The sequence below is a fragment of the Helianthus annuus genome, chromosome 3 (assembly GCF_002127325.2).
Source record: "Helianthus annuus cultivar XRQ/B chromosome 3, HanXRQr2.0-SUNRISE, whole genome shotgun sequence".
Classification (NCBI taxonomy): Eukaryota; Viridiplantae; Streptophyta; class Magnoliopsida; order Asterales; family Asteraceae; genus Helianthus; species Helianthus annuus.
Window position 1 is genome coordinate 73,967,465 of NC_035435.2, and position 15,742 is coordinate 73,983,206.

A 15,742-nucleotide genomic window follows, 5' to 3' on the forward strand; every position below is an offset into this window, starting at 1 on the left:
GGAACGCGAGGACCAGATGAAACTTAAGTATCCACATTTGTTCCCCACAGATCAGGCAGAACCTAGCAAACTTAATGCTGAGGCAACTAGTGAATTTCGGGACGAAATTCCCATTCAAGTGGGGGATGATGTGACACCTCAGGAAAACTAGTGAACAATATAGCTTACGTTAGTGAGTGCGTACCAAATTTCGGGACGAAATTTCTTTTTAGTTGGGGATACTGTGACAACTCGTAATTTAAACCCACTTTGTATAACGTTACGTGCTCACGTGAACTATGTTGGTTGAATGTTATGGTTATTTTATGTGAATGTTATGTTTATTTTATGTGAATGTATATTTATACAAGTGACCCGACCGCACAAGACTCTCGAACGCACAACCTCTACTTGAACGCACAAGGCCTTGGGCCGTATTCCTTGTAACCGGAACCAATGGGCAGCCCATTAGGGGGTTTCAGCCCACTTATCTTATACGTACAACATACACACACACCTTAGGAGGTCATTCTCTCATAGTTACAATTCTCACAACACACACACAAACCCTAGACGACTTTCTCTCTCTCTCGTTTTGCTTGGAAGCCGACGGCACCAAGATCACAAGTTGGATCAATCCTTGTTTACCCTCTTTGATCGGTTAGTGTTTGATATTGATATGTTGTTAAATGATGTTGTGATTTCATGATTGTATTAAAACCATTAGGATTGATTGCTATGATGAACAATAGGAACCGTATATAGATGTTCTTGTGGATCGAATTGCATGAAAATAACTTCAAACCGATTCAATGATGCTTGACTAAATTGTGGTTATGCTATACGTTCCGGATTGGTAGCTTGTTGTTGTGCTAACGAATCGGGTTATGCATGTAATCGGCTTGTTTGTGGTTGAATGTTAACGTTTTGATTTGATGATGTTCTTGAGTTGGTTTTGATTAGGTTCATAGAGATTGGTAGATGAAACCCTTGTTTGATCTATATTAGATTAATCACATGTTTGGAAGTTGTTAATTGATAAAACTAGATAAGGAAACTGTTAATTGATTGTAACCGAATAGCTTGATTTGTGGAATGATTGATCTAATCACACAAGACTAGCCAATCGCACAAGGGAGTCCACTCGCACAAGGCCCTTAGTCGCACAAGACCTCCTGTCGCACAAGATGTCCAATCACACAAATCTGATCCGGTCGCACAAAGGGTATTGATCGCACAAGATCCCCTGAATCGCACAAGGTTAGCGGATCAGCTTAACTATTGGGCCGGAGGACATGTTGGGTTGGGCTGGTCAGTCGCACAACCCAGATGAATCGCACATGTTAAGCTGTTACACTGTTTGGGCCGAACAAGCCCAAAGTCGGTCGCACAACCTGAGTTGGACCGCACAAGTCATGTTAGTGAATTTGGGCCGAGCACATTGGGCTTATATCTTTAGCCGCACAAGACTGTTATGTGTTTGGTGTATTGGGCCGATATGTTATTGGGTTGTATATTATTGATGGGCCGGGTTTGGTTGGATCGCACAACATGTTGTGGGTCGCACAAGATGTTGGGCCGAATACTATTGGACTTATTTAAATCGTACAAGTTGATATGTTGTGACTGTAACTTGTATAGCTTGATTGTTAAAGTGTTGCCATGATCTACACGTGCCTGAAACCTGTTAGTTATGTGTAAACCTGTGTGCATTACTTGAACCAAACCTGACTTGTATGATAAACGTGCTAGGACGTGGTTGATCACATTGTAGCTTAACTGAACTTTTGTGTATCATACCGAGCAACCCCAGGTGAGTTCATTGCATTTTCTCAAGCATGCGTCCCGGTGGTTTGGGACAACTGGTAAACATTTGGAAGGGAAACATTGGGTAAACAACTTAATCGGTTTTGGTTATTGCCTGGAGGGCAATGGGGGTAATTAGTTGATAGCGCTATTAGGTGGGAAACCTCACACCGGGCCGTAAGGACGGGCGTGAACTAATTATCTGGGTATGGCTATGGTTGTTAGAGGCACACTCCTCGGATACATATGGGCACACTCCCTAGGGTATCTAACGATGGCAACATAGCGAACAGTCGTTAAGGGGTAACCACTCCCCGGATACACATGGGCACACTCCCTAGGGTATCTAACATGAGCAACATCGTAACGCAACATTGAATCGCATTAACATACATCTGGTAACTCAACACGTTAACAAAACCTTGAACTCACCAGCGTAGTCTGACACACTTGTTTGCATGCTTGTAGGTCGTTAACCTTGGAACATGGACTTGCTATCTGAGAGTGCTGGAGTGGTCATGGATCGAAGCTATTGGATTACTTATAATTGATACATTGGTTTTGGATTTTATTATGAAACGATTTCTAAACGAATTATCATATGCTTCCGCTATATAACTCTTTGTGAATCGATATTATGTTTGACAATTAATCTTGGCAATTAATGATATGTTTAATTTAAATATTTATCATTGGTTCAACGTGATTGGTGGCTCAGACTCTGATGTGTAACACGCCTCGCGGGGTTTCCGCAGGTGGTATTTTGGGGGTGTTACAGTAGAAATGTAAAACAATGTGTCCATGTGCTACAAGAACATGTGTAACAGAAATGCAATGTAAAACAATCTACTAGGTATGCAGTAAATGGACATACATAGCATGAAACGTAATGTAAAATAATGTACTAAGTATGCACTAAATGGACATACATAGCATGGAATGTAAATGAAAATAATGTACTAAGTATGCACTAAATGGACATACATAGCATGAAATGAAATTGAAAATAATGTACTAAGTATGCACTAAATGGACATACATAGCATGAAATGTAATTGAAAATAATGTACTGTGTATGCACTAAATGGACATACATAGCATGAAATGTAATTGAAAATAATGTACTAAGTATGCACTAAATGGACATACATAGCATGAAATGTAATTGAAAATAATGTACTAAGTATGCACTAAATGGACATACATAGAATGAAATGTAATTGAAAATAATGTACTAAGTATGCACTAAATGGACATACACAGCATGAAATGTAATTGAAAATAATGTACTAAGTATGTACTAAATGGACATACATAGCAAGAAATGTAATGTAAAATAATGTACTAGGTATGCACTAATATCAACATACGAAGTAAATTGGATTTACAATCATGTGCTATACATATTAGATAAACAAATCATGTGTATAATGCTATGATCATAAAACAGTATTATCTTGTATTGATCGTGTTACCAAATTTGTACAAATGCACTAGAGTGCAATCATATTATACTAAATTATAAGATTTAGTTCCTAAAGAACGGAATCCTCAAAATTAGCACGAAATTTGAAATTGCACATAGTGCAATCTCATTAACATTTGAAATTGAAAATAGAATAACAGAGATAAAGATAAACTTCTTGAAATTTATATTGACATTACAAACATTGTTTAAAATATGTACACTGATCTTGAAAATAAAAAGAAAATTTAGAGGTTCAAATGATCGTAAGCGCTTGATCATTAGCTTGAGCCTCATTGATGTTGAATGCTCTTCCATTAGCGTTGGCAAGCTTGGGGCACTTTCGCTTGAAATGATTTAAGTCACCATAATTGAAACATGCTCTTGGGCTAGTCTGAGTAGGGGCTGCTTGATTCTGGATACGACAAGTCACAGCTAGGTGTCCAAACAAACCACAAAGTGTACACTGGCGACAAGGGGAATTTGATGCATGATGATAATTGCAATGATTGCACCGAGGTTGCTTCCCACGATAAATTCCCTTAAAGGGTACTGAGTTCAGTGGAACAGGTGCGGGAATTGCAAAATTCTTTGAAGCCTTGCGCTTCTTAGAATTTATAGAAGATTCGGTCTTTGATCTTCTCAAAGTCTCGGTAACAGATTCGGTGTCTTGTTTCTTGTCTCCTTGTCGAGATAACTTACCATTTCTATCCTGTGAATCAGTCAAGATAGCAGCTAATTCCTTAGCCTCCCTGAGCGTTGCAGGTTGGCTGCCAGTGATGATGTCTTGGACAGGGTCAGGTAAACCATCGATGTATTTCTCAATGGCCCGATCCAAAGGTGTGACCATAGTGGGGCAAAGCAGGCTTAACTGTTCAAATCAGCCAGTGTAGGCATGATTTTCCCCACTGTAGGATCGTGCGCTGGCCCAAACGAGTTAATCTGATGAGCTCTTATCCGTTTCAGATGCGGAAAATAAGAAACGGACTTGAAAAACAGCTTGATATACTTAAATCTGCCTTGTATTGATGATTTCACAATGATTACAGTCAAACGGCTCTTCGGCAGCAGTTCGGTACCGGAAACAAGGACGCCGTATCTGATTTCGCTCACAGACACCTATATATAGGGTCCTGATTTCGCTCATAGAGACATAAAAACCATTTTGAGCGAAATCAGCAACATGCTGATTTCGCTCGAAACCGTTTCGGGCGGAATCAGCCTTTGGAGCGAAATCAGAACTTTAAAACACTAAAACATCATATTTTCTTGTACAACGTGCCCTGATCTAACATTCTAAGTCTAAGACTCGATACAAGACGAAGTCGACAGATGTATGCACTAACAGACTCCCCCTCAGATGTTGACGAGTCTTAAATGTCGAGTCTTCGCATCTTCAGTCTTGATCAGTCTTCGGGTATCCAAAATCTTTCTCGAACTCTTTGTTCCACTCTAATTCTCTTGATCAGATCTCTTGATTCTTTAAGTTCATCAGCATCTTCACTTTTAGGATCGAAACCTGGCTCTTTGACAATTCAACTCCCCCTCAACTTGTGCTGGGATCATAGTCTAGCTACCAGGTTCTCATGCGGATCCTCTACCCAAAATATAAGATTCACAAGAATAAGATATTTAACAAATTATCAGATTGTATGAAGCAACACTGACTCCCCTACTATTAAAATGCACTCAGAAACACTGTGATCATTCTTAAAATCATTTTTACAAAAAATTTCCTTTTCTCTGAAAAACTTTTTCAATCAAACTTTCCCAAACCTGTTCATCATGTTTAGCACTTGAGATTTTGAAAATCAGCTTTTCAATATCAATCGTCGAAAATCTTTTTGAATTTTTCAAAATTTTTCTAAAACACACTGAAAATCTTTTTTGGAATTTTGTGAAATAACCGAAATGAAATGCAGTAAAGAAATATTTACATATAATATTTTTGTGAGTTTGTGTAAGAGAATCATATCAGTTTATGTGACAAGTCACCAACACCGTTAAGCTTTGATTTCATTATAAGTTCTAAACAATTCACCTAGATTGTCAGTATATTTGTCCACTTAAATTTTCACACAAAGTTCAATTGATCCGAGATACGATGTTAATGTTTTAAGCACTTGAACTTATCCGTGTGTCCCACTACTTGAATATACTCCCGTATCCAGATCCCAATATTCAGTCTTACAGGTGAGTATACCACAGATGATATCTGTAAAGGTGTTAAAATTGCGAGGGCTGTGAGAGCTCAGGTCGATACTTCCGTATACGCAGAGAGATGACGGCTTCGACTTTTCGGTGTGTCCCCTTTAGAGGATCTTTTGTTTTTAACAGCAGTGACTATCAATTTTATTGTTTCATCAACTTGTTGACAGCGAGCTTATATTTCAAAGCATTGCAGAAAGTATTATTCGGCGACTAGGTCAGAACTTCCATTCAGTAGAAGTCCCGGAATAATACCCCAGATATCACTGAGCATAAAGACCTAGTATCTCAGAATAAGGGACCTTTCAAACAAGATTTCGGAGATTACCCATATATCCAAGAAGTTGTTCCCCACGATCTAAGCAAGTTTGAATATTTAGGTTTATATCTCGTCACAATCTATTAAATGTGCAAAAATCTACTAACACATCATTAGTGAGATTGTTTATCACATTTATACTTTCCATTTCTTTAGCATGTTGTGACAGTCTACTGATGTACTATCATTTCCTCTTTTATACAACAAAACTCATTTTGATTTTATCATGTTTTTGTATTTTTCAAATTTTCTAATGTTTTTGGATTTTCTGTGAAATTTTTACTCCCCCTAAAATGCAAACATATTTAAAGAAAAATTTGAAAACAAACTGTACAAACAAATTGAGAACTGATATCAAATCACTTCAAATCGCCATCCACTCGGCATAAACAATCAGAACTCCCCCTCACAACAAACTATTTTCCCATTGTGATTTTAAAACACTTAAGTTTGTTTTAATCACATGGTTTTTCCGGAAAATTAGTTTTGTTGATTTTCAAATCACTTGTAGATTAGGGGATAAACTCATCATTTGTTCTCCAAAATATCACTTGTAAGTATGGTCCAATCAAGTTCAACTTAATGACCTTGATTAACCACTTGTCAATGAAAACCTCTTTCAACCACTTACAGGTTCACTCACCAACCATAATCACTTGTAAATCAAAATATAACAATTTAAAAATATCACCTGTAGATTTACCCAACAAACATTTCAAGAATGATGCCGATTCCTGCTCCACTCTTACCAACCAGGGAGCTCCGGCAAGTCAGGTGTTTAGTCAAACATGATGTCCACCCAAGCCTGACCAGCCTTGGGTGATTTTGGAACATATCTGTCCCACCAACATTTTGATTTGTAAAATTCTTTAGCACCCTTTACCTTCCTATCAACCATCTTACCAAAAATATGTTTGACTTTCCCATTGAAAGCCTTCTCAACATCAAATTTTCCCTTATCAGCGAAGAATTGATTTGAGATCTCTACCTTTCCCACTTTCTTCATCAAATTTTCTTTTGAAAATGGAGGAAAATCTTCATCGTTCACCACTGGAACAGAATCCACAATCTTTTTATCAACCAACGACTCCTCTGATTTTATGGAATCAGATTCATTGTCAGAATTACCCTCAGATTTAACAACCCACTTTTGTTTACTCAAATCACCTCTTCTTTTGTAAAACCTCTTTTGAACTTTCTCCTTCCACAGAAGTAGAATTTTCAAACTTTTTAACATTTTTCACAGGTTGTTCTTTCTTATCAACACAAGTCTTTCTCAAAACAGAGTTAGAAGAAACTCCCTGTTTTTGGTAGTTGGTCTTGGGGCAATTCCAAGCTATGTGTCCAACTTCCTGGCATTTGAAACAGGTTCTTCTGTCAACTCTTTGAGCAAACTTTCTCACACTCTTCTTCACTTCAGCAAGAAACTCCTGGTTTGACTGTTTCCAGAAAGGTTTCTTCTGCTCATCTTCAGAACTCCCACCTGAAACAAATTTTGTTTTTGGTTTATAAGTTTTCTGATTTTTATAATTTTCTGACGAATTAAAACCAAGTCCTTTCTTTTTAAGGTTACCATTATGGTTTGGTTTCTTTAGGAAACTATAACCACAACCATAACCCATTTTCTTTGTTGGTGCAGACATCTGTCGACTTCGTCTTTGTTAGTGCATTTATGTCTATCGCCTCCGTCATTTCCGTTCGTAGCAGAAACAGAAGAACTTTAGTGATTATAGTGTAATATATTGTTACTAAAAGGCAAGGTGGCATTATTGTAAATAAGGAAAGATTCCTTATTGCCTTTGCCTATAAATAGAACCATTAGGGTTCTCATTTAGAACTTTTGCCATTTTGCATCTTGGAGAGCTAGAAGCTAGAGAGAGAAAGTAGAGAGAGAGAGAGAGGCAAAAGGTGATTCGTGTTGTACGTTTTCAGATATTTCTATAGAATCACAGATTGAGTACGTCTCGTGTGTTCGGTCACGTTCGTGTATGGATTCCGCACGTCACACGTTCGGTTACGCAATCGTTTCGGAGTCAAACCGGTCCTAACAAGTGGTATCAGAGCAGGAGCTCGATTGCACGGATCAAACGCACGAATTCACACAGAAATTCATCAGATTCAGAGTCGATTTCACTCAGATTTGTCAAAATTTCTTCACTCTTCATCTTTTTCACGTTTTTTAACTGAAAATCGCAAAATTAAACGACTTTTTACGGTTAAAAATTGCTGATTTTTTGATATATTGTGCGAAACTATCTGATCTACAAGCCTACAAATTTTCAGGTCAAAATTCCAAGCCGTTTGGGAGAAATCTGCGTTTTTGTGTTCGACATTGCTGAAACTGTTCGTTATAAGTGCTGTTCGATCGAACAACAGACATAAATTCCCAGCCGATCGGCTAGCATTTTCTGTTCGATCGAACATCTCACTCGATCGGCTAGCCTAGTCGATTCATTGCACTGCATACCTGACATTCATTAAAAGGGTTGACGTTTTGACCCTGGCCGATCGGCTAGGATTCCTCCGATCGAACAACATGTGTCATTCATTTAATTCGTTGACCTGTTGACCTAGCCGATCGGCTAGCATCCAGCCGAACGGCCAGCATCCCTGTCCGATCCACCTCATATTCAACCAATCGAACAGCATACTCGTGCACTGCATATCTGACATACTTTTATAAGAGTTGACTTGTCAACTTTAACCGTTCGGTCAGCTAATCATCTCACAGCACATCTCACATTTATCATTTAGTCAACATATGATCAGCTTTATCAGTCAACATTTTCAGTTAATCACGTGGAGTATCAGTCAAAATAAACACTTTGCATGTGATTTATTGTCATCATATATCATATGCTGATTGTTAAAAAGTCCAATAAATTTGAGTTTATTATTAAAATTGTCGGCAAGTGGTAGGAAGCGGCCCAATCAAAGCATTCAAAATAGTTGTCGGTTTTTAAAATCATATGCATGTGACATTAAATGTGATGGTCATCGATTAAATAAGAAACAGTTGTCAGCTCACATATCGGCCCAATAAACAATTGTTGTATCAGATTTTTCCGCCCATTATGATTAGACTCATGAGATTTACATTGTAAAGATGACATCAACCCACTTTGATGTTTAGGTGAATTGAAATCATGTATTAAAAGATACAAATAATAATTGGTTCAATCATATTTTACCATTTAAAAGTTGTCGGCCACTATATTGTTTTCAAATTAAGATCTTATCCTTCTTCATACATTTTGGTCCAATCATGTGCTAATTGTCGTTTTGTGTTTTGATTGTCTTGCGTGTAATAATTCAATTGGTCAAACTGATCGGTCAGTGTTATTGGTAGAAGTGTAAGCCTATCGAACAAGATTTGTCGTGTAGTGATTGTTTGTGTAAGTGTCCTCAATCGGCTAGCTAACTCGATCGGCTAGCAAAGTTCTGTTTGTTCGAACAGTTCACTCGATCGGCTAGCAAACTTGTTAACCGAGTAAACCACTCGATCGGCTAGCAAACTTGTTAATCGAGTCAACCACTCGATCGGCTAGCAAACTTGTTAATCGAGTCAACCACTCGATCGGCTAGCAAGCTTTGATTCGAACAGCAGCATTTATTCCCATTCGATCGCCTGGTGTAACCGATCGAACAACAGCGTTAATTGTCACTCGATCGGCTGGTGTAATCGATCGAACGACAGCATTATTTACCAACCGATCGAACTGCACAAATCACTATCCAATTGTTCAAACTCCCGTACGTACAAGTTGCTTGATATTTTTAAACTAATCATTTGTTTACATGATTGATTCAGGTGATTCAAGGTAATTCAAGAAGTTCAAACCATGGCTGAGGAATTCCATAACACGTTTTTCAACGCGTTCACATCCAAATCGTCCGAAATTGCAAATGTTACACCAAAAACCATCACGAAGGCGATCAATGAGAACATCAAGCATGATAACTTTTACGGAACGCACTCAAAGCCACCAACTCTCGAAAGTATTGAAGACTATACTTGGTGGAAAGAACGGTTCATCAACTGGGCGAAAGCATATGCGCATGAAAGTTGGTTCTGTCTAGAGTTTGGATACGAACGACCAAAAGATGATAAAGGCGAAGAACTACCATTCAAAAGATTTTCCAAAGATGATAAAGCAGAATTTGCCGCCGAACAGAGAATGATTGTGTTGATCCAGTCAGCAATTAGAAATGATATATTTGCATTGTTAAATCATGATGGGTCGTCAAAATCAGTCTGGGAAGCTTTACGAGTTAAAGCTGAGGGGGGTAAACAGATAAAAAAGAACAAAATTGCATTGCTTAAAAAAGAATATGATCTTTTTGACTGTTTAAAAGGAGAATCAGTGAGGCAAATGATAGAAAGATTTTGTCATCTAAAAATTGAACTTGAGAGATTTGAGATAACAAAAACAAGAGAGGAAATTATCGATAAAGTGATTGAAGCGTTACCACGAGCTGATCAGTGGCAAACGTTTGTTTTTATTTTGAAAAATGATGCTTTATATGATACGATTTCTCTTGATTCATTGTTTGAAAAGATTGAAAGTCATGATCTGGAGCTACAAAAGTAAAGCAAGATGACTGATTCTTCACATCAACAGAATGTTGGCTTGTATTATAAAGGCAGTGTACCTTCAGAAAAAGGCGTTGGTTCACCAAAAACAACATTCAGTGGTGAGAAGATGAAAGAACCAGAAACAACGTCCACAAGTCATCATTCTGGATACCATTCATCTTCAAAATCAAGTTCTGATGAAACTGATGAGATATTGTGCAATATTGCTCTTAAGTTGAAGAAGTCTCCGGCAATGAGCATTAATGCTGCTAAACAACAAATGAGTTTTCTTGCATCGGTTCTGGAATCATATGAAGGTCTTGTAGCTGGCAAAATTGGAAACTCAGAGTTAACCAAAGAAGACTACGACCAGATCGATCCGGAAGAGATGGAGCTCATAGACATCCGTTGGTGTTTAGCAAACTGTATTCGCAGAGCTCAAAGATACATGGAGATTACTGGGAAACAATCATTGGGTGGTCCGTCAACGAAACTTGGATTCGACAAATCAAAAGTGACCTGCTTCAGATGCAAGCAAAAGGGTCATTTCAAAAGAGAATGTAAAAATTCTGAAGTTGCTGAATCTGAGAAACCTTTCAACGATGATTATTACCGAAAGGCAATTTATCACTGAAGCAGAGAAGAGCCGAAATTGATCGAAGATAAGCCCAAGGAGAAATCAAGAGCTTGTTTTGTAATTCACGATGATGAAGGCTTTGACTGGAGCAAAATTTGTCCAGAAGAAGATCGTTTGGAGAATGTTCGAAAAACAGCTCATGGCAGGGCTATAACAGAGAAAAGAAAGTTTGTTTTTGTTGCTGAAATTAAAGAAGATAACAAAGACAAAGACGCAGCTGAAAACAAAGAAGAAAATGTTGTTGTTGAGGTCAAAGAGAAAACTCGAGAAGAGATTTTGAATGAGAAAACTTATCGAGAAAGAAACGTTGTTTTCAACAGAATGGATGAGATGCAGGAAGAGTATGAGAGTGTTGTCAGCAACAGAAGATGGGATAAGAAGAGAGAGTGTTACTATAACAGAGAAGGAGAACTGGTTGTTCCAAAGAAAGGCATAATCTTCGAAGATGTTCTTCTCATAATTCCTTCAAGAGCTGAGTACTATAGAAATGTGATGAAAGATGACAGATATGCAAAAAGGCATGAAAAAGAAATCAGATATGCCATGCTATCGTGTCTGAGAAAAAGGGATGAAGAGAAAATGAAGAAGAATGTTGAAGAAATGGTGAACAATCTGAAGAAAGTTGCTGAAGAGGTTAAAACTGAAGCTGTTGAAGTGAAGATAGAAGAAGAAATTGTGAAAAAGATTGTTGTGAATGAAACGTTTGAGAAAGCTGTTACTGAAGAACAACAGATTGGAGAAGATGTGAAGAAAGCAGAAGAAGAAGTAAAGAATGAGAATTTGGAAGCTGTTGATGATGGTGAAGAAAAGCAAGATGCTAAGATGAAGCAGACAGAAGCTGCTGAAAACACCGAGGTGCCAATCACTGAGGTAAATTCTAATTCTGAAACTCAAATCAAAATCATCGAATAGTGCAAGAAATGCATGGAAACGTGCAGAGCTTGTACTGAAAAGGATGAGCAACTCAGAACAAGAGATCTTGAGTTCACAAAAATCGAAAACGTTTTCAAAGAAAAATGCAAAGAGATGCTAGAAAAAGAAAAAGTCTTTAAAGAAAATGATGAAAAACTTTCAGAAAAATGTAACAAATTAGAAAAAGAAAATGAAGTTTTGAAAATGACAAATGAATGTGATCAAAAAGAAAGTGCTTGTCAAGAAATGAAAAAGGAATATGACTCTATGAAATTAGCATATCATATTATAAAAGAGTCATATGAGAAAGTGAAAGATGAAATGAAATATGCTCAATCAAGAATGAATTATCTTTCTGAAACAACTAAAGAGCTTAAACGAATGTATGAAATAAAACAAGGTGTTGTTAATTCCTATATTGAGGATGTTGCTAAGCTAAAGCGACAGATTGCTGATTTAGAACAGGATAACAACAAGTTAAAAAGTTACCACGTGTCGTCATATGTGCTTGAACGAATTTTCAATATAAAACCGGGTGATGGTGAGTCTGAGCAGAACAAGAAAGGCATTGGCTCAGAGTTTCATCAAGTTCCACCACCGGAAAAGTTTGCATTTTATGATGAAGAAAATGTCGAAAAAGCTTTCAATATGGTAGACCAATTGCCAGACAACATTGACATAACCTATTCCAAATCTGATGATTCTCATGATTCAGAGGTGGTAGGTAAAGTCGTTGAAAGTGTGTTGAACGAAGAGTCGGTTGATACAGGTAAATCTGAATCACAGGATGAAGATGAAGGAAATATTCATGATGGATATCTAAAGAACACAAAATCCGAGAAAAATTTGAATGATGATTCAAAGGAATTGGTCTATACCATGATTGGATCAGACAAATTATTCTTAGATGTTGTATTCCCAATTCAGAATGTGATTTCAGAAAAGGTTGATAAAGTTTTCAAGATGGTTCAAATTGAAAAGTCTGAAATTCCGAAATTTGCTAGAAAATGTCAGAAAATTTTTTATAACAAACGTGGTTTCAAAAAAGAAAAACATGAAGGCTGGGTTGGGTTATAAGAAGAAACAAAATTGGAATAAAAATGAAACTTCGCATTTTTAGGCAAAAATGAACTTTGTTCATGGAACAACTTCAGAAGAAGAGAAAGAACTAAAATTTAGACGACAGTCTAATGACGAGTTCTTAGCTCAAAAGAAAAAGCAACAACCACATGTCAAAGATGTGTCCAAGAGAACATGTTTCAAACGTGATCAAATTGGACATCTTGAACGCAAGTGTCCAAATCTGAAACCTGTTGTTGTTAAGACGAAAAAGAAGTCGTTTATGTTCAAAAACAGAAATCTGAAGTTGTGAATCAAAAGTCAACCAAGTTTGAATCAAAGCAAACTTGGAAGCCGAAATTGTCAAAGGCTGACTCACAACAAACATGGAAACCTGTGACACCCAGAATTAGAACAACACAAAGTTGGAAAACAATTATTGATGCAACAAAACCAAACCAGTTTTGGAAACCAAAAGTTGTTGTTCAAAATCAAAATGTTCAAAAAGAGTCACATTTTTACAAACGAGGTACTCCAAAAGGTCAAACATGGAGTGTTAAGAAACAAATGACTTCGGTAAATGATGAAAAAGTTGAAGTTAAAATTGGCAAAGTCTTTGTACAAAATGACAAAGATTTTCCAAAGTTGAATGAAGCATATTGTGTTGAAATGCCTAAGGTCAAACAGACCTGGGCTAAATTGTTCAAGTAATTGAGTAATTTGAATGTGCAGGTGCTTCCGAAGAAAACTAAATGTCAACCAAAGGAGAATCGAAGCAGCCTAGCACGCAAGGAGAAGGCTGCTGGTCCCTGTGATGGTTAATCAGGGAGTTTGTTTGTTTTCTATATATAAATAAACCATATTTCAAAAACCCTAAAAATTGAAAAATTTAAAAACCAAAAATATGTTTTTATTTTGTCAAAAATTTGAAAAATCAAAAATATGTTTGTTTTTAGATTTGTTAAAAATACAAAAATTCAAAAATATGTTACTTGAATTTGCCGGAACTCCCAGGTTGGTAAGTGTGGAGTAGGAATCGGCATCTTTCTTGAGAAATGTTTTATCAAGAACATTAAGTTGTACTTGATTTAGCTTTCGTACTAGTTGATGAAAGAACAAGGTGATGAATAAACCCCGTGTGTGAATCAAACAAAACTTATTTTCCGGAAAAACCATTTTGATTAAAACAAACTTAAGTGTTTTGAAATCATAATGGGAAAATAGTTTGTTGTCAGGGGGAGTTCTGATTGAATAAGCCGAAACCCTCACGGCAGAACAAACATGATTAATCTCACAAGATTGAAAAACGGTTTTCAAACTGTAAAATATCAATGTGTTGTAAATCATGAGGGTATGTTAAATTTTCTGCAAATCAGTGAATGAGAAGCAGAAAATGGATGGCGAGACAAAGCTATCAATGTCAGGTTGTCAAATTTTCTTTAAAATGGTTTTGAATTTTAGGGGGAGTAAGAAATTGTCAGAAAATCCAAAAACATTAGAAAATTTGAAAAAGCCAAAAACATGATAAAATTCAAAAATGAGTTTTTGTGTAAAAAGAGGAAATGATAGTACATCAGTAGACGGTTATAGTATGCTAAAGAAATGTAATGATTAAATAGCGTTAAACAGTCTCACTGATGATATGCCGATAGGTTTTTATACATTTAGTAAACTTTTTCGGGATATAAACCTAAATTCAAACTTGCTTATTTCGTGGGGAACACTACTTGGATATATAGGTAACCCCTGAAATCTCGTTTGAAAGGTCCCTCTTTCTGAAATACTAGGTCTTTATACTCAGTGATATCTGGGGTATTATTCCGGGACTTCTGCTGAATGGAAGTTCTGACCTAGTCCCCGAATAATACTTTCCGCATTGCTTGAAACATAGCATCGCCCTCAGCAAATTGATGAAACAATAAAATTGATAGTCATTGCTGTTGAAACAAAAGATCCTCTAAAGGGGACACACCTAAAGTCGAACCGTCATCTCTCTGCTGAACGGAAGTTCTGACCTGAGCTCTCACGGTTTCGCATCTAACCCCTTACAGATATCACCTGTGGTATACTCACCTGTAAGACTGAATATTGGGATCTGGATACGGGAGTATACTCAAGAGGTGGGACACATGAATGAGTTTAAGATTCTTAAAACACCTAATTCGTATCCTGAATAAGTTGAAATTTGTGTGAAAATTTAAGTGGATCAGTATATCGACAATCTAAGTGAATTGTTTAATTCTTAATGTGTAACTAAGCTCAACGGTACTTGTGATTTGTCATAAACTGATATGATCCTCTGACACGAACTCAAACAAAAATATTATCTGTAAATATGTTTGTAAATATTTCTTTACTGCTTTATGTTTCAGAAAACCGATGTCTGAATGCTGAGTTTCAAAATATGAGTACGCTGATCGTGTTTCTGAAAATAAATCAAGTTTATTAATTTGAAACTTGAAGTTTTTAAAATAAAATCAAAAACAGCTTGTGATATCTCCAAGGTCATTAGTTTGGACTTGGATGATTAACTGTGAGGGATTTGGATGCTTATATTGTTAAAATCTGTAATAGAGCCAGTTTTCGATTTTGGATGCTTAAATACTGCCAAATCAATAAAGATTGTTGATAGGGGGAGTGATTTAGAAAGTTTAAAAGAGCCAGATTACGATTTCTGGACAATTTCAAAACATTGTCACTTATAAACGTATGAGTGTTGCAGATGTTATTCCAGACGACGATCCCGACAGCCGAGTCTGAGGGGGAGTGTGAAGACGAGCT